Here is a 23550-nt window from a genome sequence, read left to right on the forward strand (position 1 = left end):
GGTAGATATGTCCTGAAGTGGAAACATATTACTTAATCGGTCGATATGAGTAAAGTATTTGTCATTATTTTTATCTGCCGTTTTTTTTTGCCATAGGTTGCGTAAAATTCAACTAATTTGTATAGCTATGTTCTTGGTAAACCTATTTGGATACGTATTGTACCCCCCCAAGTGTTCGTTATTTTTCCGTTGTGTGCGGATAAAATGACGAGCACTTTCAAAAAGAAAACTTTTGGCAGGCAGAGAGTTTCAACGCCCAGGCTGGGGCGTCAGAAATTTCGGCGCCCAGCCCTGAGCGCTGAAAATGACTTGGGCGGTCAATTTTTGACGCTTTGCTTCACATGTTCTTGCGTTTATTTCTATTCCCTTTTTTTTTGTGCCTTGATATTTTGCTTCGTAGCTAAAGTTAATTTTGAGGCTATTTTGGAGGCTTTTTGACTGTTAGCGTGAAACGCATTTTTGTCCAGATTAATTTTTTTCTATTGGTGACTCAAAACAGTTTTGAAAATGGAGTCAGGGTGCGGAGTTTATGAAGATCTTTGTGTAGGCTTTGGAGGTAGGTTGGTAGTGAAGGGTATGATGGAATCTATGTTTTATGAATCTATTTTTTTGGTAACATTTGCATTTGTTTTAAATTTTTGATTTCCTTTGATTTTGGGTTGCATGGATTGGCTCTTATGATGACATTGGTTGGCTTTTTAGGTTTTGGGGATGTGAATGGGATAGTGTGGTTTATTTTGTGGGTTTCGGGAACTGGTTCCCATGGCACTATTTCAAAACCGAGTGGGCTTTGTTTGTTGGGCCTAGAGTGGGCCGCCTCTTTATTTTTGTATTTTGCAAGTACATTTGGTGTTCATTTAGTGTTAGAATAAAATTTTTAGGAGAAATATTACGCCTTTATTGATTCGGAAAGTAAGGAAAACACACTGAAACAAAACTGACCCATATTCTAAAGGGCTTTAGGACCATCTAAAGTCTATATTATTTTTTCTATCAATCTAAAGAACTACTAGGCGCTTTTTACTAATGGTTCTCTATGTGGCTCAAGCCTGGGGTTTCGTCTCATAAAACTTTGGTCCTTCACCGGTACTCATCTTGAATTCCATTCCTTTTGCGTTGACCCACTGATATGTCTTCACCCATCCGTTCTCGACCTTTTCTAGTGTTGATGCAGGAGAGATTAACCGGGTTGGATCGAAACCTTCATCTTGTAAAGCTAGGGTAGTCATCACAGTCTCGTTCTCCATAGGCCTCGATTCGTTAAACAATGTCCATAGAGCCTGGTTGTCCAATATTTCAGCTGTTTTAGCCTTGGCGAGGTGGGGTGCCTCATCCAAGGTGTGGCAGTCATGGAAAATTTCAAATCCGGGTTTTAGCAAGCCATCCTGAACGAAGGGTTCAGGGAAATCACAGCATGGGTGTTCTTCTCCTTCCCGAACGAACATCCCGTTAAGGGTCCTTTGATATGGGGGAAGGAGGGTGGTTTGTTTGGTTTTGTTAAGGCGTAGCTTAGATAGGCGGTCAGCAATATCTTCCTCCGTTGGTTCATAACCTAAGCCAAAGGGAGTAGATTTGTCGGGAAAAGGATGGAATGTGCATTCCTTCTTCCTTATGCCCAATGGGGTTCCTGGAAAATAGCCTTGAGCTAACAGCATTCTAGGGATGACTCGGGATGCATGCGGGTCTAGGAATGCTGGATCATAATCTTCGATGAACTGGATTGTTTCTTCCATTTGAAACCCATAAAGGTCGTCTGCAGTTTCAGCCGTTCCAACCATAGTACAAATGACGTCGAGAGGAGGGGCGCGGATTTCTAGTATTACCCCGTTATGGTTAAGTTTAACCATTTGGTGCAAGGTTGAAGCCACACCTCCTGAGTCATGGAGCCAAGGTCGCCCCAAGAGGAGGTTGAAAGTGGGCTTGATGTCGATTATTTGAAACTCCGTGGTGCGTGCCACAGGCCAGTTTGTATGGTAAGGTTGATTTTTCCCAGTACAGGCCTTCGGGAGTTATCATAAGCTCGTACCCCTTGTGAGGAGGTTTGGAAGTCATCGCTTCCTAGCCCCAAGCAATGGGCGGTTCGCAATGGGCAGACATTAACCGCCGAACCATTATCTACGAGTGCTAGGGGGATGTTTTGTCCTTTGCATCCAACCACTAGGTAAAGGGCTTTATTGTGACCACCCCCCTCTTTGGGTAAGTCTTTATCAGTGAAAACTATGGCCTTTTCTCTGGCATCTCTCGTGACATGGCTAACCAATGAGTCAGGTGTGATATCTGTAGGTACTGAGATGAGGTCAAGTGAACGAATAAGCTTTTCGCGATGTTCCTTTGAAGTACACATAAGATCCCAAATGGTAATCTCAGCCTTGGTTCTTTTTAGTTGTTTCAGGAGAGGATTTTCAATGACTTCTGCGACGGTGGCGTGCCGTCCGTTCTCAGGAGTTTGCCTAACCGGGATGTCGTCCATAGGAGGTGGGTGAATGTCCGGTTGGTATATTCTTCCGGATCGAGTGAGGTTGTCGACCTCGGGCTCCTGAGGGGTGGTGTCAATGAGAGCATACCCGAACCAAGTTTCAGCGAAGAAGTCCTGGCCCGAGACTTGAGATAGGTAAATATCTTCAGCATCATCAATCCACACACAGCACACTTCCCTCTCGATTCGATCCATAGGGACCACAGCGAGTGGTGCACCTTGAGGTGTAATATATACCGTGGGGTCGAAATTCTCTGGTTGGTCGAGAGAGATGTGACAAGAGCCGAGTGGGCTCTTGTTGTTGTTGGGTTTTCCAACGTTAGGGAGAGGTATTACTTCATCCTCTATCATGTCCTGGATCGTATGTTTTAGAGTCCAGCAGTTTTCAGTGTCATGCCCATTTCCTTGATGGAATTTACAGTAAGTACCTTCGACCCAATATTTGTTTTTGACAAGAGGATCACGGGTGGGGCCTATAGGTCTCAACTTTCCTTGATTGGTTAGTCTTTCAAAGGCTTGTACCAAAGTTGACCCGAGTGGGGCAAACTTTCGGTCTCGGACCCATCTTACAGGGTTTCTTCGGGCGGGAGCCTCTTCTACAGCATGGACTTCTTGGGCTTGGGATGTGTTACCCCGATTATAGGTGTTGGTCTTATATGTGGGTTTGCTTTGTATGGTTTTGGCGAGGTCGTCCTCGATCTTTATTCCCACATCATAAACTCTTTTGAAAGTGTCGAGTCCCAGGTACCTAAGGTGTTGTCTGTAAGCTGGGTCCAGGTTGTCAATGAATTTTTGGACCAATTCTGTTTCGGGAGGCCTATTGATTAGCTGGGCCGCCTGGTCCCTCCATCTAGCAAAGTAGGTTGTGAAACCCTCATTTTTCTTTTGGAAGAGAACTTCCAGCTCGCGCATGGTGACTTGGAAATCCATGTTCGACGAGTATTGCTTGATGAAGACATTGACAAAGTCTTCCCAAGTGGGGAAGAGCTTAGGGTCCTGGTGATAGTACCATTTGAGCGGCAGGTAAGTACATGGACTTGTCCACGCCTTTCAAGTTCATGGTATTCACAAAGCTCAGTAGATGATCACGGGGGTTATCCGTGGCCTTGAACTTTGGTAAGTCAGATGAACTGAACTTTTCTGGTAGTTTGCCAGGAAAATGTTCAGGATCGAGGGAGAAGTATTTGCTCCCCATGGTTTGCTGTAGGACCATTTTTTCAATCCTCTTCTCGTTTTCGAGGTCATTTTTGGCTTGCGCAGCCGCTAAAGCTTCATTTTCCATTTTCAGTTGGCCCATAAGTTGGGTCATTTGGACCATCTGGTCTCGCAAATCTTCGATGGACATGTTTGAAGGTGCGAATCGAGGTTGGGGAAGCGGAGATCACTGAAATGAGGGACGACGGACGGAGCTTGGAGTTACTAAACCTGGTGTTGGTGATGTATCTTCGAGACGCACTAACCGTTGATTCCCTGATCGGCACCAAGTGGCAGGACCAGTCCTAGGCGTAAGATAAGCTAAAGTTTAGGTTCCCAAAGTTTCAAGCATTACTTAGTCTAGACTTCGACTCTCTAAATTGGTTTTTCACTCTTTCTTTTGTCGGTACACTTTTTGGTTTTTATTTTATTTTGGTCATTCTTTGGGTTTTCGAAACACTTTCCCGTGTGACATTCATAGTTGTTAGCATGTTCGGTTTTGGTGCCGAGCATTGCCGTCGTAGGAGGCCCAACAACGACACAAAGAGTTATTAATTTTTCACGAGTCGCTTTTTTGAAATCGAGTGCTTTTCTTACGCACTCGTAGCAATTATTTTGATGAACATTATTTTGTGCTACGTATTTTCCTTTCGCTCGGGCACCGAGGCTGCTGCGCCTGACCAGAAGGCCAAGCAGCAACTTCAGCGCCCAGCTAGGGGGGTGAGAAATTCTGGCGCCCAGCCAGGGGCGTTGAAAATGCGTTCCTGGCTGGTTCTCATTTTTCTGTCTTCTGTTTATGCGACTTCGATTTGCGTGCTTGCCTAATAACGTCCTTTACGCGTAACAGCGTTCGTGGGATTCGTTACAGGCTATCCCGAGCGTCGCTTATTTTTTGGCGATCATTCGGGTTTGCGGAACACGTGTTCGGCATAACTCTTTGGCAAATTGGTTTATGAACGTTTGGGCAGTTTTTTAAGGTCGTTGGTTTTCTAGGATAGTTTGTCACACACAATCACATATTTCGCTACATCTAACTACATTACAAACATGGATTTGAAAATTAAATATGCCACGTAGTTTATGATAGGCTTCTATGGGTAGTTTATTTGCGTCTGGCTTGGTACCGCTTCTATCGTAGATCCAACACATGCCCCGGTCGAGGTAGTGTCTTCAACAGACGAATTTCGCTCAAGAGGCCAACCCGCAAGTGCAAGCCAAGGGGGCATGCAGGCGAGAGAGACCTAATGAGCGAGCGATTGGGTTCGGGATAGGTGTACTACCTGCACAAGTACCGAGTGGGAAACATGCGCGGCGTATGCACCCCCCTATTGGCGAAAAAAGGTATCCTTAGTCCCAACTCCCGAGGGAGCCGAGATTCGTTATGATGTTCTGCCCGTTCACATTAAAATGCTGATTTTCAGGTCGTCCCAACTTGATGGGGAAATAAACGCGGGGTAGGGTCGTTTCACCCTTCGGCTATTTTGATTACCTACAAGCACGAGTATTTCCTTCACTATCCCCAGTGGAGTCGCCACTGTGAGGGGGTCGAAAAAGCGCGAGGCTAATGCATGACCTTGTCCCTCGTGGGTGTGACGATTCTTTTTATTCAATCAAGTGTAATTGGATTTCCTGTGAGTATACACCCAATTGACTAGTAATATAGGAGTCGCCATTCAGTTTTTAACGACAATGAGAAAAACTGACAAAACCCGGTTATCGTGACATAAAGGGAGTGCAATTATGTTTGACCACCACGGCCGTAGGTTCCCTTGTGATCCCTGGTGTGGGGATCTCTCAATATACACCCGCAAGGTAGAGATTGAGGGTTCGGGGGACTGTAACTACCGAGAGGAGTACTTCGCTCGTCGATAACTCCAGAGGCAGGATACCCTTACTACCTCAGCATAAATAATGGAAGGGACATGCGTTAACTATTAAACTAATCTGAATTGATTTTAGCAATATGCAACATATAATACTAATTCGATCGTGATAATCTGATTTAAATAGCATTAAGGGACCTAGCATGATAATCCAATTTCCCAAAAATATTATATTTCTTAGGCGTGATAGAACAATCAGATTAGGTTAGTTTAACAGTTCATAAAAAGGGCGAGGAAAGCAGTTAAATCACCGAAAAGGGACACATTACGACGCACCCTTGAGAGGTGCGTCACGGTTCTCAGAAAACTAACCACTTTGACTTTGCTATTTCTCCTTTTTATTTAACGAATCTCAATTATGGGACAGGATACGTTATGTTCGATTTATGGATCGATTGCGACAGAACGCGTGAACAGTTTCGCAGCGAGAGGCTTAGGCTAAGGGTTGGAGTCAATACTCAGAATATAATTGTGTGTTGTTGTTGTTCTTTCACGTCGAAATTAGGGGCCTATTTATAGGGAAGAGTTCGTGGAAAGATAGAATTGCAGAGTTCTAATCCACAAAGAATTAGGAAAAAACACGTACCCAGGTATTTTCAGCGCCCAGGCCTGGGCGCCGAAGATTTCGGCGCCCAGAGCCAGGCGTTGAAAATAGGGTCTGGGCAGTTTTGTTTAGTCAGATTCGGATTCCTAAAATCCGTAGAGTTTGAGATTAATTCGAGTCTTTTAGCGCGTATCAACTTTATGACGGAATGCGTCTGGGCCCGTTACGAACTCTAGGCTCGTTAGGATTTTAATTAATACGTAACTCTTATTTCCGAATCCTATTAGGAATAGGATTCTCGCGGTTTTCTATCTCATTTAGGATTTATGTTGGAGTGCAACACCTAATTCTGACAGGTTTCTATCCTTTATGATTTGCCACTTTTAGAAGCTACCTTTCACGGCAGTTACTATTTTTAGCATGTTTCCATAAATAGCAGGTTTCGGGTGAAATGAAATGGGGAATTTAGAATCGTTTATTTTATAGGAGATGCGTTGTCAAGTGGAGATTTACGCTTTCATCATCGAACCTTTCCCTTGCGGGAATGGGGACAAAAGTAGGTGTCTACATGCGCTGCTCGTGTGCGTGACGAATCCTAATGCTATCGGAATTCGTGCATTGATTAAATCCTAATCCTAAAAGATTAAATTTATTATTTAGAGATCTAATAGGATTCTAATTAATAAATTAGTATTCTAACAGGATTCGAATTTCTTTTCCATAGTCCTATAAATATATGCCTAGGGTCATAATTTTAGGCACGAGTTTTCAATAAGTATTCATACAATAAAACAGTGATTTTTGAGCAGAAAAATCAGTCACTTTCTTGCCCCATAATAGCCGAAATTTATAGTACCTTAAGGGCGATTCTTGTTGGTCAATCTTAAGGCGGATCCGGACGTGCTGTGGACTATCTACGGAGGGACGACGCTTGGAGTCCTAAGGACTTGTTCTTGTTCGGTTCGGGCGCAGCTAGGGAGGGCACGCTACAAAGTGTATGCACCTAAATTATGCTAAATGATTATGTGTAAATAATATGTTTCCTGGCATTAAGGCTTTCCGCATGATTTATGTTTTGTCATATGTATCATAACCTAACACGAGCCTCGTGCCCTTGTGTTCGTGCCCAGCCGCGCCTTAAACGTGCATCTCTCTCTCCCTCTCGTTCGCTTCGCAGCCCCGCGGCGCCTAGCACTCGTGCACGAGGTCGCTGCTGCTGCTGCTGCTTGCTGTGTGCACTCGTGTGCCTCTCTCTCTCTTTCCCAGCGCCCCTCGTCGCTCCCTTGCGCGCGCGCTGTGTCACGTGTGTGTGTCGCCCGCCCCGCAGCCTTGTCCCTCGTCGCCCTTGCGCGCGCTGTGCGGTGCGTGCGGTGCTGTTGTTTGTTGTTTGTTGCGTTGTTTGCTCGACGCACACGCACACAACACAATTAATTGTTGTGTGTGTATGTGTTGTTGAAGTGGATCAATCAAAATATGTTTTCAAAAATATCCAATTTTAGTTTTAAATTGTTTTAGATTGTTGAGAGTATTTTAAATAATTGGTTATTTAAATTGATTAGAACGGTTATGAACACCGTATTGGGTTAGTGTTGTATTTTAATTAAAGATATTGGTTTTGATGATTGAAATTATTATTTTCAGATTCAATAAGTTTATAAAGTGTTGATTTTTGAAGTCAAAACATGTTTTGAGATAAACTATTGTTAGGGTTTTGATTTCAATTAATTAAGCGATTGATTCACATAATTTAATGACAATTTAAATTATGGGAATCAACTTAAATTTTCAGATTGTTTATAAGCTTTAAAAAGTTGGTTTTTAATGGTTTTAAAGCTAAAAAGTCAATGTTTTTATGTTAGGACTTGAGTTGACTATTTGAGACTACTAAATTAATGATTAATGATTGGTTTCTAATTAAAACAAAGGTTTTAGAATCTTAAATAGTTGCTGGAAATTTAGTAAACATGGATAATAATTTAGTTCTCTTTTTGTGTTTATAGGAGGTGATTTCTAGTGAGTCGTGATTCGCACAGTGGCCCCCGTACTTAGGTATTCCAGGTACGTACAAGACTAGGGTAACCACCCATCCCTTGAGGATTTTGTGAAGTGTATTGAATTCGAATCATGTGAACTTATATGTTGGAAATTCATGTTTGATGATTGAGAATGAATATGTTATTATGGATTCATGTTTAATTTTGGGAACGAGCATGTATTATTATTGTTGAATCTATGTGAACGAGCATGTTATGAATTGAATTATGCTTTATAGTTTCTATTGAACTATCATGTTATAGACTTTTATAATCATGGAATTATGTCAAGCATGTTGTTCAAGTTGATTTGCATGTATGAGTATTGCGCATGCAAGTTGTTATTATTGTTATGCTATAGTACAGGATGTCTAGCATAATTATTGAGCAGGTCGAATATTGCCAGTGAGCAATATATATTCTACCAAGGGGTAGAATATGTTAGAGAGTCTATGTGAATTGAATTAAGGACAATTCGTGCTAAGGGTACACCCCGCTTGTTAATAGGCAATGTTAGGTTATCTCAAACAATGTTTTTGAGAAGGAACAATGGGAGTAATTTCACTTGAGTCTATGTTTGATCACAAGTCCTAAAGAAGTAAAATAAGGAAGAGTCATTGTTGAATTGTTTAATTGTTTAATTAATTGTATGTTGTGAGTAGAGTCTTGAGTCGCCTTGAACATAATATACTAATTAACGTAAAGTGCAACCCAAAAGAGCTTCAAAACTCTTGGAATGTATATACCTTGAGTATGAACAATGGGGGGAGTCTTGCCGGAAAACTTGTACTCCTAGAATGATACAAGACGTTGTTTCATTCTTCTTTTATGCCGTTGTGCATTGGAATTCCTGTCGGTATGGCCCGACTGTCGATAGTAGCCCGACTTATTTTTGGTGTATGGTTAGCTCCCATCACACTTTTCTTTCCTTTTGAGGATACTTTCTTTTACCCGTTCGAAGCTACTTTTTTATTAAGCTGTGAGTCAAGAGTCGTGTCAAGTGTCGATCGAGTCTTGCCTCCATGTTTGTTTGTTTATTATATGGCTTTTGCATGTGGATTATTTATTCGTCGAGTGAAGCATGTTAGGATAGAATGTTATTCTAGCTTGTTCGTACTCAGCTTTTGCTGACTTCGTGCTTCATGTCTTCTGGTCATGGCCTTTGCCTTAATGGCCCTATGATGATCCATCAATTGCATTTGCGTTGTTGGGGAGTAGATTTTTAATAAAGCAGGTTTGTAGAGATAACTTGCGGGAGAAGTTATCATGGGATTCGTGTTGAGAGTTTTCTTCTTCCGTATTTTATAAACTCTATTTTTATTTATAGTCATGACTAATACTATCTACAGTTAATGGATTTTAAAATGGTTTAATACTTTGGATTTGGGCCTCAACGGTTCCAACTTGTTTTAATAACCATTAACTATTTATTTAATATGTTTTGAAAGTTAGTTAATTCTGCTGCGTAATTCTGGTAAATAGCCTTAGCTGTTATCACGGTGGCAGTAATATCTTGGTAATTCCTGTGTTTTAAGTCGGAAAATGTTTTATAAAAAGCAAGGAATTATTAGGGTGTTACAAATAAACTACTCGGGCTCGTTTAAAGCTCGTTCATGTTCGTTCATTTTTTAAACGAGCCGAGCTTGAACAACTTTTGAAGCTCGCTTAATAAACGAGCTTGAACATGCATGAACATATGTATGCTCGTTCATTTAAGTTCATGAACAACTCGTTCATTTATGTTAATGAACAACTCGGTCATTTATGTTCGTGAACAAGTTAGTCTAGTTATATTATGTATCATATTTTACCATATATACGTTTTTCAAATATAAATAAAAATCATGTTTTTGACTTTTGAAATCTATAATAGAATAAAAAATATTTTGAAATAAAATTTTAATTGCTAAATTAGTGCTCTTTGACTCTTTCTAAATTATTAGTTTGTTTATCAAATAAAGTAATGACTTTAATCTTTATTATTAGATATGATTATAATTTGTTAGATTTTCAAGTGGTTATACTCTAAAGCTCGTTTAAGAAAGCTCGTTCATGAAAAAAGCTCGTTTGTAAACTCGGCTTGATTAATAAAGGAGCCGTTCACGAACAGTTCGCGAACACAAAATCTTTTAAATGAACCGAGCTTGAACAGAATTTGGAGCTCGGTTAAAAGCTCGGGCTCGGGCTCGAGCTCGCATAATTTAAATGAACACGAACATGAACATGGACAGGGTAAAGCTCGGCTCGGCTCGGCTCGGCTCGTTTGCACCCCTAATTGTAGGTATTCAAGGTGACTAGTATGGCCAATCTAGGGTTAAATACGGTATGAGTACCGTTTTATCTTTGAATGTAAAGTTTTAAATATGGTCTGTGTACCATTGAAGTTTTGATGTAATAATTAGGTTATTATTATTTCAAGTTCCTCTAGATTATTTAGAACTTTAAGTTAGCTTTTGAATGAAGTTCAAGACGATGCCAAGCTAACAAGGTGAAAGGAAGATTGGATGCTTCAAGACCAAGTTTTTGGGCCATACTAGTTCACCAAATTATTTATGCTTTTATATATTGGTATATGTATATTATGAATGAATGCGTTGTTTGTATGTTTGATTATGATTTAGTTCACTAAGTAATCAAACTGACATAGAAACAACTAGGTCTAAAATAATATTGAGTTTATAATTTCCTTCCAAATCAAGCACTTACAAAAATCTAAGGACCCAAGATAGTAGGTTTCCGCCAAAGCGAGGTGCTATTTTAGTTGACTTAGATGGTAAGGTATCCCAAAGGAACACATTGATTGTGGTTGTAACTCAAACAACAATGGCATATGTTGTGGCAATGGGATAAATTATGGTTAATTTATTAACCAAGAGTAATTTGGAGATTACTAGCAATTGGTTTTGCTTACCTAGAATCTTAAAAGACTTAAGACATGCCAAAGCTGCTTAAGGATTTAGGACTTTTAGGGTCTTGGAATCGTTTTATTCATTATGGACCATGTTTTATTTTTGCATGAATGAAATGTTTAATAGCTTTAATGATTGCGTGAATTCTTTTATTCAAGTTATTAAAGTATGATAAATGTTTTCTTTGCTAGTTCATTTTGTAGAATCGTAAATCTTCAACTTTATTGCGTTCGGATAATAGAACTGCGATATTTCCTCGATCGATTGGTAACTAATTTTGAGAGAGATTCTCAAAGAAAAGGAGAATGAGAGTGTATCTTGAATGTTATTTTCTTATAGTGATCTTTATGGTTGTTTTCAGACTAAAATTCGAATGGTAGACCAATTGGACCTCATATATTCAGAATACTGGGTAGTTTTGGAATAATGAAGTATTGAGTTAAAGGCTCATGTATAACCAATGGTTAACAACCAATTTTCTTTTGATTCAATAAATGAACTAGACTGATTGGATGCGGTCATTCAAAGTGAATAAAAGAAAGGGACTTTGTAGGCGTAACAAAGTAAGAAGATCAAGCAAAGAGTAAAATCTTTTGGACTATAAGAAAATGTGCTAGAAAGGATAGGAAATTGGAACAAAAAAAATGAATTCAAGATTCAATTTCTACCTAAAAGTTTGCGTTACAGAGAAAAGACTTAGCAAATAAACTCATATGGTATTAGATTACCGCGTGAGGCTCTAACTCTTGTTAAGAACTCAAATTCCAGGAGCTAAGTCTGGTTATTGACTACAAGTGGAAAATGAAGCAAAGTCATGCTACATTAGCTGTAGGGTCATCATGTTTGTTTTAAAGTCCTTCTAAAGGCTGGAACTTAATGGCATTATGTTCCATTAATCATCATAAAAAATTTCTGTTTGGACAACAGAAATACTCATATTCAAAGTAAACAAAAACATTCGTTGAGTGTTTATTTGAATGAAATGGTCATTAAGGGTTGAGTCATATGATTGATTAATAAACAAACAAATCTCTTCACACTCAAACTTCAAAAGGTTCAAATCAAATATTTTGATTTGTGTTCCACATATCTTTGGCAATGTCATACGACCATATCAACAAGACAACATTCTAAGATTCCATGGCATGGATTTTTGAAAGTTGATTAATTTAAGACACGTGGGTCTTACTTGTTGAACATAACATATACATGGGCCATTATTAGAAGGTTCTAGACAATTACGTTCGTAGACCAAAGATAGATTTTACGACTTACCTATTTCACAAGAATTTGAGAAAATATGGCTATATTTACTCAAGGTGAAATATGTGAAATGCTTCAATGCGATTCACAAAAGGGTATAAAATCAACTTGGCAAGAATCTTGGAACATCTAGGATGGGTCAAGGTGATGTTTGCATGAGCCAAGAAATATTATCTAGATTGTTTATATGGCATTATGACAATCGAAGCTCCGTAAGAATATGGTATGTCCAAATGGAGAAATCGAAATCTATTCGATTAACGATAATCAAGACTATTTTCCTATATAGTTTCTAAATGATACTCTCAAGTGGCTATAACACTAAACAAAGTTGTCAAAGCTAAGGATAAGATGTCATAAGGATTGAACTTCGGTTCAGTACATCTTTTCAGTACATATATATATATATATATATACATATATATATATATATACATATATATATATATATATATACATATATATATATATATACATATATATATATATATATTATATATATATATAGGGTTGTCAAAACCAGTGGGAGTTAGTGTTTACATCAAACAAACTCAAGAATAGATATATGTTTCTTTATAAGCGACTCTAGAAACAAAAGGTATTGATTCTACCATAAATCTGAGAACATATGGTTGTTGCTCTAGATAATGTCTTTTAGGAAACCATCATATTTCCAAAAAGGCAAGTGGGAGAAAAATGACCTCGAAGTGACTTCAAAAGAACTTCGAGTCAAGAAACAAACAAATGTAGGATACTTAGGAGTCTTTGTAAAAGCTCTGTACTTAGAAGCCTTTGGAAGAGCTTCGGGATGACTTTAGAAGTGCTTCAAGAGAATCCTAATACTCAAAGGACTTGAGTAATGTCTTTATAGACAGTAAAGTTTGATGTTCAATACCTAGGTAAATTGTATAAGGAATAGAATTCAACCAAGATAGATGCATAGATATCTTGAGGAATGAAAACTATGAAGACTTTGGAAGTTCTTCAAAAACATACGACTTACAGATTAGCTACGACAAATTAAAATTCCCAAGTATGGTTTGAGGCCATCAGAAACATTATTATGGTTCCAGGCCATATAAAATGGTTTGAGGCCATTTTACCCGAAGTATCTTCATCTTAAAGAATCAAATATATGATTTGATTGATTTTCATAAAGGGTTCACTCCCATTACTTGCAAACATGTTTTCTAAACATACAACGTTGATTTGCATAAAGGGTTCACTCCCATTGGTTGAAAACATGTTTTCAAAACATACAAAGATGATATTGTATACACTTACAAAAGAAAAACTAGATTGGTGGTTAAAGATTATAAACAACTTCACGGCGTTGATAATGTTGAAACCTTTTTCACCAAGTCGGAATGCTTGAACTATTTTGGATAAATCTAGCAATCATTGCATATGGAAATATGGCAATTGGAAAACGAAACACCTTCCTCAATTGGACTTGTAGAAAGGAATTGTGTACCTCACACAATGTAAAACTTTTGGATGCTAGATAAAACAACAAGCTTAAGAAATCTATTTGTAGATTAAAGCATGTAACTGGGAATTGGACCATATTTTTCAACAAGGCTATTGAGCAATCATAGCTTTATGAAAGTATGGATCATCTTGTAGATGAGGAGTTTAGTGGGAGCTAAGTCATGTTTATTGGTTCTACATATGAGATACATATCTCTCTATTGAAAATGACATTCAAATTCTAAATGGTTATATTTGAAAGTGTTTGTCAATATTAGAACCACGGAGAAACTTAGAACATATTGGGTTAAAGATCTATTGGATAGGATCTAAAGCGTTGTTTGGATTCTGTAAAAGTAATTACTAAATCAAACACAATTGAGAGACTCAAAAGATACTCTCAACCCATATGAGTAAGTCTAAGTAATGAATGCTTTAACTAAGTATAAAGCTAGGTTGTTATCACTAAAGTTAAACATCAAGGACCTTGAAGAGGTGCTTTCACCTTATATCACATGGCAATGCCAAGATTTTAGCAAGATTCAGTATCTCTTGAAATAGAATAAAGCTAAAAGTTACATGGATAGATTTTAAAATGCGAATGGTTTTTGCATTACAATCAATCATGTATAATGTGATATATAGATCGCCAAGATAACTCGTGAACATTAGATCGTGACGAGTTTATACCAATATCTATTGAGCTAGATCAAAGATCATTAGAAAAATATCAAGAGCATCCAACATATTTGGATATGTAGGATGAGTACTTGATAAGAGGAAGTGAAGATGAACTAAAGTTTTGATGCATTTGCCTAAGCAAAAGTTGAATCTTGTTGTTAGGAAAACCATAAACATACATGGGAAACTAGGCGTCGTGATTAAAAGGTGGTAACATAGGTTCTAAACCATATGTGATGCATGGGAAACTAAATCAATGATTAGTTTCCAAGTTCTCAGTTGAAATATGTATCTCCCACATCTTTGTGAACTGGTTGGAGTATTCCAAAAGGATAGCATCATTTGCAATTTTACATAATTGAAATAAATTCATTATTGCCTAAGAAGCAATGAAAGGGAATTGTTTCTAGTGGGAATTCTTCAATGAACTCAGGTTGATCACAAGTCTGTTATCTGGATGATTTTCTATTTTAAATGTGATTATCATTCTAAACAGCAATGAAAGACTAGATCATTCTATAAACATATTCAAAGATCTTTTCATCTTACATCGAAAGGCTTTCGATAGAAAAGGTGTTAAAAATAACAAAGTATGATAAACTAAACCTCTGAATCGAATGCGATACAACACTCATATCCAAAAATGGAATCAAGTTTGATTTCCATGAATGTTTTAAGTATTGGGTGAAAGGCCTATATCTGTAAAACATTAAATGCTTGATTTTGGGTTAGAGGCCCACAGATGGGTAAGAATTTGGTTTAAACATTTATCATTTATTAAATTATATTTCATATTTCATTTAATCTTGGTTTAGTATTAAATGATGAAGTCCAAGTGATTCAAACCATTCAAATGGGATGTCAAGATGGATTCTTTGACAAAGAAACACCCATAATTGAACTTGAATATTGAATCACAAAAGGATCCGTAATCCAGGTCATTGAAAGGTTGGACGACCAATGACTAATGAATATTAGAATGCAAGTTGATTTATAGTTCTATTTCTTGAATTAGATGGACTGGAGGTCAGAAATCATTTTCATAGATACTTGTTGGGTCTTGTATAGGATTGACCATGAGAACACTTTAAGAGATTAAAGTCATGTCATAAGTAATTCTCATTGATGGTGATTGGAACCTATTCCTCGGAACCTGGGTAGTTATGGCTGCTTCCTTGAGAATTAGTTCGCTTTAATGCTCGCTAAACGTCTCACCGTAAAAGGAGACTATAAAAGCAGTTATTGGGCATACTATGAATCAAAGTAAGTTGTTCGTAAGTTACAAGAAGGGATTATACTCCTATCTTTGATAGGATATGGTGTTGTTGTTGTACAAGGCATTTGTCTAATACCAAGGTTCAGATTAATTACGAACAATTAATTCAGTGAGATCAAGTGATTGGAACAGCTAGCTGGAGCAATGCTTTCGACCAGTGAGTTCTAATCTATATTAGGCTCACAGTTTACTCTTGACTGAAGCTATAAGGTCACACCAATGGCATGTAATAGATCACCTGATTAAATGAATCGGAAATTCATTTAATAGATTTTCGGGAATTAGTTCGGAAAAACATAAATATACGATATTACGTTGGATCGGAATCGTATATCGTATTGCAAATATTCGTAAGCTAGGAGAAACGAATAATCGCATTGTACGACGGTGATTCGTCAAGTACTATACGATAAACAATATCCGTAAGGTGTTGGTCGCGGATACGAGCGAGACGAGGCTGCCGGCCCATCGAGCCAAGCGCGCAAGGCCCAACAAGTCAGCAGCTAGCCAGCAGCGAGAGCAAGCCCGCAAGGCCACGCTTGGGCGCGCGCCGACAGCAGCGAGTCCCAAGGCCCACGGCTACATTGCCTTGTGCGCGTTGCTTCGTGGGCTTGTGCGTGTAGCTGGGCGGTTGAGGCCTTGTGCCTTGGCCGGTCATGTTATAACCTTAGGGTTATAACACACCACCTTTCCTACTGTTTTTCTAACACAACACACACAACTAATTCTACGTACTTCAGTTTTAACCTAATCAAAGAGAACCCTAATTCTCTCTTTGCCTCCGTTCAAACTGTTCTTCCGTAAAAGCTAAAATATATTGAGTGACGTCTAAGCTGCGAATCTCAAGACGGATCTGAACGTGTCGGTGAACCAAGTAGAGGAACGACATTTGGAGTTCTTGTTCGTGTTCATGATTCGTTGAACTAGGGAAAACACGTTTCGAATGTAAGTTTTCTTAATCTGTACTTTATACATGCTTCCTGGCTTTGGGGATTATTCCGCTGCGTTAATATGTATTTAACTGTATTCTCCTACAATTTAGATTACATACAATGTGATGCGTGCCTTCCCTAGCTGATCCGGGACCGAACAAGAACAAGTCTCTAGAGCTTTAAGTGTCGCCCCTCCGTAGAAAGTCTACAACACGTTCGGATCCGCCTTAGGTTCAACCAACTAGGATATTAGTTAAGGTTTTATGTACTCGGGTTAGGCTATAATAAATGTTCTCCCTTGAACAAAATATAGGTAAAGAATATGATTTTTTTGATGATCTATGAATTATGAGGGCTAGCCTCATATTTATAGAGTAGGAAATAAGGAACTTGAGTCTTACTAGGAAAACAATTACCAATCCAATTAGGATTGAAATTCTTAACCAATTAGAATTGTAGCTGTTGTGGGATCTTTTACGGTGCTGACGTGGCACGCGTTCCTCGGAGGTATCAAGTATGACTTGGCACGAACTTCTAGCAACCTGCAAAACAAGAATATTCCCGTAGGAATATTCTCTCCGATGCTTAAGTAAGTATAAGCTAGAGAGATAAGTAATTTGTAGAGAGAAGGCAGAGCAAAGATAGTTCTTAGGTTGGTGGTAATGAATTGAATATCTTTTACCTAGGGATCTGCACTATTTATAGTGCTAGGGTTTCTCGGGAACTGGTCCTGCATGATTGGGTGTTATGCAAGATCGGGACACGTGTCCTGCTAAGTTTTTGGAGGCTTGGTTTGGACCAAGTGGGCTTCTTAATTGTTTGGGCCTTGGCCCTGTGAAGTTGAGAAAAGCCCGCAGGCAGGCTTTTGGGCCTTTTTTCTGGGCTTTGATAGTACAGTCAGGTGGCATTCTTTTAGGCCACATCATTTTCCCCTCAAGGAGGATGCCCCTTGTCCCTGTGGGGTAGGCTGCTTGATCGGAGGGAGTGCCACGTGTGAGGGCTTTTTAGAGCTTAGATTTTCCTTTAAAAGCTTCAGTTCCTCTTTCATTTTTCTTTTGTTACTTCAGAGCAATTTTTCTTAGAGAGAGAAAGCAAATTTCGTCTTGCCAAAGATCTGCTTGTGCTTGCGCTTGAGTGTTCTTGGATTCGCTGTCCAGTGTTCTTGAGGGTCTAGAGGATTTGTAAAGACTTCTCATCGGTTTGATCATTTTCTGGTAAGTTCTCTATCAAAACTTTGTTTTTTGTATGCTTGTGGGACCTCTCTTGTTTATTGTTTATAGTGTTCTGTGGAGGCGTCTTGGGGGTTATGACGCCTATCTCTTTCATTCTTTTGCTAAAGTCAGACGTCTTGTCCCTTATGCAGGACGACATGGCTCGAATTAGACAAACAGCCAACGTGGGGGACGATAGGGTTCCTTTTTCGAACCCGTCCCAAGGAAGTAGGAGTGGAGTCCGTTCCTCCCGTAATACAGGAGACGGGGCCATAAGAACGGCACATTCTCCTAGAAGAAGGAAGAATGTGGCTTCCCGTCCTCGCGTTCCACGCGAGGATTTTGAAGATGACTCCTCTAGCTCTTCAGACGAGGAGTTTGCAAAAAACCTTCCTCCTATGGTCCGGGGGAAGGAGGACGTCAATCTATTTCCGTCAGATATCTTTCCCAGCATGAAATGGCTGAGGTACCTGAGGGAGCAGGGACGTGACTTTGAGCGTTTTCTGCTTCTGCCCCCAGGTTTTAGTCTTAGGAGCCCTCGACCACATGACTCCGTGGACCAACTCTCCCAAGGAGAGGTAGCTGTTTATACTGTTGCCTTTAGGTTGGGTCTTAGATTTCCATTGCACCCCTTTGTGATGGACGTTTTGGAGGGGTATGACATTGGCCTTGCTCAATTGACGCCTAACTCTTGGGCAAACGTTTTTGGTTTTATTGCCAAGTGTGCTTTGAGCGGCGTCACCCCTTCCTTTCCTGCTTTCCTTCGTCTCGTAGTCATTTCCCCTTCTTCTCGTTCTCCCCAGGGGTGGTTCACCCTTTACAGCCGTCGGGGATATAAGACGGTGGTGGGTAAGACTTCTAGTTGGGTTTGGTGGAGGAAGAAGTGGTCTATTGTTCGAATGGAAGACCTCTCTCTTTCTAGACGTCTTTCTAGGTGGAACCGTCGGCCCCGCTATTTGTCTAAAGCTGACGCCTACCCTCGCCTCTCGTCCAGAGAGTGGGGACTAGTGAAGCCCTTGTTCCAGGCTGAGATGTATCGGCTGTCGTCAAAGAGCCATGCCTGGGTGCCTAATGCTTGGCTTCCCCATATCGGCCAGTTCACCAATATAGTCTTTCTTTCAGCCGTTGGTCTTTGTTCCTATTTGAGTAGAGGTAGTTCCCCATAGATTTTCACTCAACATCCTTTTTTTTTTTTTAACTAACCCTTGGCTTTGTAGGTTCTGCCATGGATCGCCTATCCTCCGAAGACAAGGGTGTAGTGGAAGTACCCGCTTGGCTGTCCGAGGTGTATACTGAGGACATTCTCAAGGCCGTGGAGGCTAAGAAAAAGGACTCCTCCAAGAAGTCCAGCGAGGGTGCCTCTGGTGACGTCGCCAAGGAAATTTTTGTTTATTATTTTTTATTTTTTGCCTCTGTTCATTTCTGATCATGATTTGGTCGCTGACTTCCTTCATCTTTAGGAACCCACTTTGCCAGCTACGAAGAACCGTCCTGCATCTTCGACGGAGGCTCCTAAGCCAAAACGGCCCTTCTTTAAGAAGATGGGTCCGGCCGATGCTGTCACCAAGCCGTCGGTACCAAAACCGTCCGCTCCCCTAGCTGAGGGGGAGGTTCTTCCTACCCAGACGTTCATTCCTCCTCCTGAGCAAAAGGAGGTTATTTCCCAGGTGGACACCGAAAGGGATTATACTGCCGGAGCAGCTGCTGACGAAGTAGCAGTCGAACAGACTGAGGCTGCTGACGCCACCACCTCGTCCAAGGAGGACAAGGGTAAAGGCAAGGAAGCTGAGGCTCCTCCTACTGATAATGCCTCTACTTCTCCTGCAACTTCGCCAATTGGTTAGTGTTTCTGTACTTTAAATTTGTCATGTCAAGTTGGGATTTGCACGATGTTTGATAATCTTGGCGTTTGGTTCAGTTGAGATGTTCAAGCGGATGCGGCGGGCCGAGGTGGCGAGCATCCCCCCTTCTGCCGGTTTTAGCTCAGAGGCGAAGGATAAGATCCTTGCGGACGTGTATGCGGCCATCCCTGAGGAATATGTGAGGTCACTCCCCGGGATTGACTTGGGATTCTTTGGGTCCATTCAGTCTCTCGTCCTTGATGTGAAACACTTACTCCTGGTTCTCTGTAGTTATGATTATATATGTACGTCATTTTTAATTCTATGTTGTCTTTGGCAGCTTTTCATTCGCTGTGCCGAGAGTAGGAACTATCGCTTTGATATGCACAATGAGATGCTTAAGCACAAGGACCAGATCGAGAATCATGAGCAATATGCTGAGAAGACGGCCAGATTGATCAACTTGGACGCGGACAAGAAGATCAAATCCAAGACGGAAGATCTGAAGAAGGCCGAGGAGGACGCCGAGAAGTATGAAGAGAAGTTGCTGGAGCATGAGGGGCGGCTTGCCGTGATGAGAAAGGAGTACTCTTCCAAGGTGAACGTTCTTGAAGGTCAGCTCAAGGCCATGCAGGGAAAGATTGAGGCCGTGCGCAAGGAGGCTGCAAGCTCTTTCAAGTTGGGCGAGGAGTCCATCTTGGAGAGTGCCCAAAAGGCGTGGGATCAGTCTATGGACGGGAAGGACTTTTCCTGGTTCAAACGCCGTATCTCCCACCAGATAGCCGTCTCGACGGCTAGGCGCCTAGGCTTAGATCCCCCTGAGTTCGTCAGTGACGGGGAGGAGGACATAGAGGAAGACGAGGTGAACTCCCCTGAAGGCCAAGACGTCCAGGACGGGAGTTCTTTTTCCCCTCATCCTTGAGCGGCTTTTCTTGTAGTTGGTTTGAATGACGCCGTGGGCGTTTGTAATAACTTTGGTGCCTTTTGGCATTTATTTGATTTGGTTTTTTTGCGTCTTGGGCGCTATGTATAAACAATTCGTGCCGTTGTGCACTTTATTTTATTTTAATTCCATCGGTTCTTTACTGATTTCTTGGGAATTCTTTCTTTGGGTCCAGTTGTTGGACAGAAACCTCAGTGTTTTAGGTGATCAGCCTAATTTGAGGCGCTAATCTAGGCCACTTCTCATGCCGTCAAACGATTAGTCTTTTTAGACGCCATCCAAGGAGGAGGTCTTATGTCTGAATGTTTGCTCTTGTTTGAGTCTTTTCTTTTTTGGGCGCCTTTCGTAGAAAAGGCGTCATGCTGGATGTCTAAACCCTTTGTGTTTATTAGCACTGGGTATGTCCAAACCATTCGTGTTTATTAGCACTTGGTATTGTTTATTTAGCAGATATTGACGCCACTATTTTAGGGATTGTTTTCTGGTGAGTTTCTTCACCCCTTAGTGTTCCTTTTTGAAGGTTCAACTGAGACTTGTATTCGTCAGATAAGTGTTCATTTACTAAATTGCTTGCTACATTCACCGCGTCTTAGGCTGGCATTTACAGGCCGTTTTGTGGGCTCTGGTACAATAGCTAGGCCGTTTTGTAGGCTCTGAGTACAATAGTTACCCTAATGATGTTCTACTTTCAGCCACTTTCTTCAATTTTGACCGCTTCTATTTGGACGGGTCTAGTTTCTTTGGCGACTTGGGGTTCATCTTCATGCTTTCGTTTTCCTCTGACTTCGGCAGAATCTTGCTTCCATGCTGACGGGTTAAGGGTCGTCAGGTAACAGTCCCTAGCCTGTTGTTGATCTCCATGTATGGTGCCTATAACTCCATCATCGCACACAAACTTCAGAAGCATCAGATGGGTGACGACTACAGCCTTAATCTTGTTTAAGGTGGGTCGTCCCAAGATGACATTGTATGCAGTCAAGTCTTTAACAATTAGGAAGTCCACCTCCATCTTTCGCCCATTCTTCCTATCCCCAATTCGAACCGGCAGAGTGATGACGCCAACAGGGTGAATGATACTCCCTCCAAAACCAATGATGGGATAGTGAATTCTTTCGATGGTTTTGGGGTCGTGCGCTAGGTGATTGAGGCATTCTAGACTCATTATGTCGGACGAGCTTCCCGTGTCTATTAGTATGCGTTTAACTCTCATGTTAGATATCTTGAATTCAACCACAAGGGGATCATCATGCGGCGTGGCTATCCGTCCGCCATCTGACTCACATATTTCTATCTTTGGGAATGGATCCATGGGCGCTTTGGCTGACAGCAGCACTTGTCCTAAGCGGCGAGCATAATCTTTCTGTCCTCTCATGGTGGGTCCTCCAGCGGCCGGTCCTCCAGATATGACGGCTACAAATCCTCCGTCGATGTGTTGTCCCTTAGTCGGCGAGGCAGGTGACTTGTTCTTTTTGTATTGGTTTTTTCCAAAGCCATGAGCATTCTTCTGTAAGTAGTTCTTGAGGTGTCCTTTGGAGGCTAGGCCATCTAAAGCCCTCTTCAAGCTTCTACAATTCTTGGTTTCATGTCCTATATCTTCATGGAACTGGCAATATAATTTGGGATCTCGAGTCTCAGCAAGAGACTTCATGGGGAAAGGTCGATCAAGGTCGTACCTTGTCCCCACGTCTTTTAGTATGGTGAGAAGATCCGTGTTGTACTCAAAATATTCCCTTTCTTGTGGTCGTTCTCTCTTGTGCCCAGGAAAGTTGGTATCATGCTCTTTTGATAGAGCCCATGTGCCATTCACTCGTGGGGATTTTCGGTCCACTTTATCCTTCTTCCCGGAGGAGTCTGTTGTTTCTCCAATCCTTCCTTCCTTTGACGCGCTGCATATTTCTGTTGCATGGATAAATGCTTCAGCCTCGTCCAGGACCTCGTCCATAGTCCTTACACTCTTCTTAACCAGGTCAAACTTGAAGGATCCTTTCTCCAATCCCCTGATGAAATTATCAAAAGAGACGTCATCAGGCAAGTCTGGGATCTGTCCAGCCTCTAGATTGAAACGCTTCACGTAGCTTCTTAGGGACTCGTCTTTCCCTTGTTGGATCCGTCCCAAATGCATGCTGGTTTTCCTTTCTTCCCTGTGTGCCATGAACCTCGTAGAGAACAAAGTCTGTAGTTCGTTAAAAGAGGCAATTGATCCTGGGGGCAGCCGTTCAAACCATTTAGACGCTACTCCTTTGAGCGTGGCTGGGAAGTATTTGCACCAAGTGGCTTCATTGGTTCCCTGAACGTACATGTGATGGAGGTATGCGACAAGGTGCATATCGGGATCGGTGGTCCCGTCATAAGCTTCAATTGTAGGAGTTTTTACCTTGGGTTCCTTCGGGGCGTTCATGATCTCGTCAGAGAAAGGGGTACTCATGTGCCTTAACGTCAGGTTGTTGAGCCCTTGCTGAATATGATAGGTTGGTTCATGGCGGTTGGATAGCAGGCGGGGGAGCATGCTTACCCTATGGGGCGTCATTTAGGTCGGTCCACGTGTAGTGGGATAAAATGGTGGATCTTCCATCACAGGAGTGGACCCGGTGTCTGATAGTTCAGATTCAGCCTCATAATGTTCTTGATGCCTTGAGGCTGGCCGTTAGACGGCTGGTGGGCTTCCCCTAGACGATGGTCGTATGATCGGGTCCCTTCGAGGTAAGAAGGTGGGGGGGTCACGGCCATTTCCCGAGTGCTCAGGCACAGGGCTGACTCCCCTGCTTGCTTGTGGACGAGAACCTTCTCCAGCCCTCCAAACGTTGGATCTGAGCGGCATTGTGCTTATCCGATTGACGCCTAGACTGAGGGGCCTCTGCGGAGCCGTCCTCTCAGCGCAGTAGATTAGCATATTT

This window comes from Spinacia oleracea, chromosome 3, assembly GCF_020520425.1.
Source record: "Spinacia oleracea cultivar Varoflay chromosome 3, BTI_SOV_V1, whole genome shotgun sequence".
Lineage (NCBI taxonomy): Eukaryota > Viridiplantae > Streptophyta > Magnoliopsida > Caryophyllales > Amaranthaceae > Spinacia > Spinacia oleracea.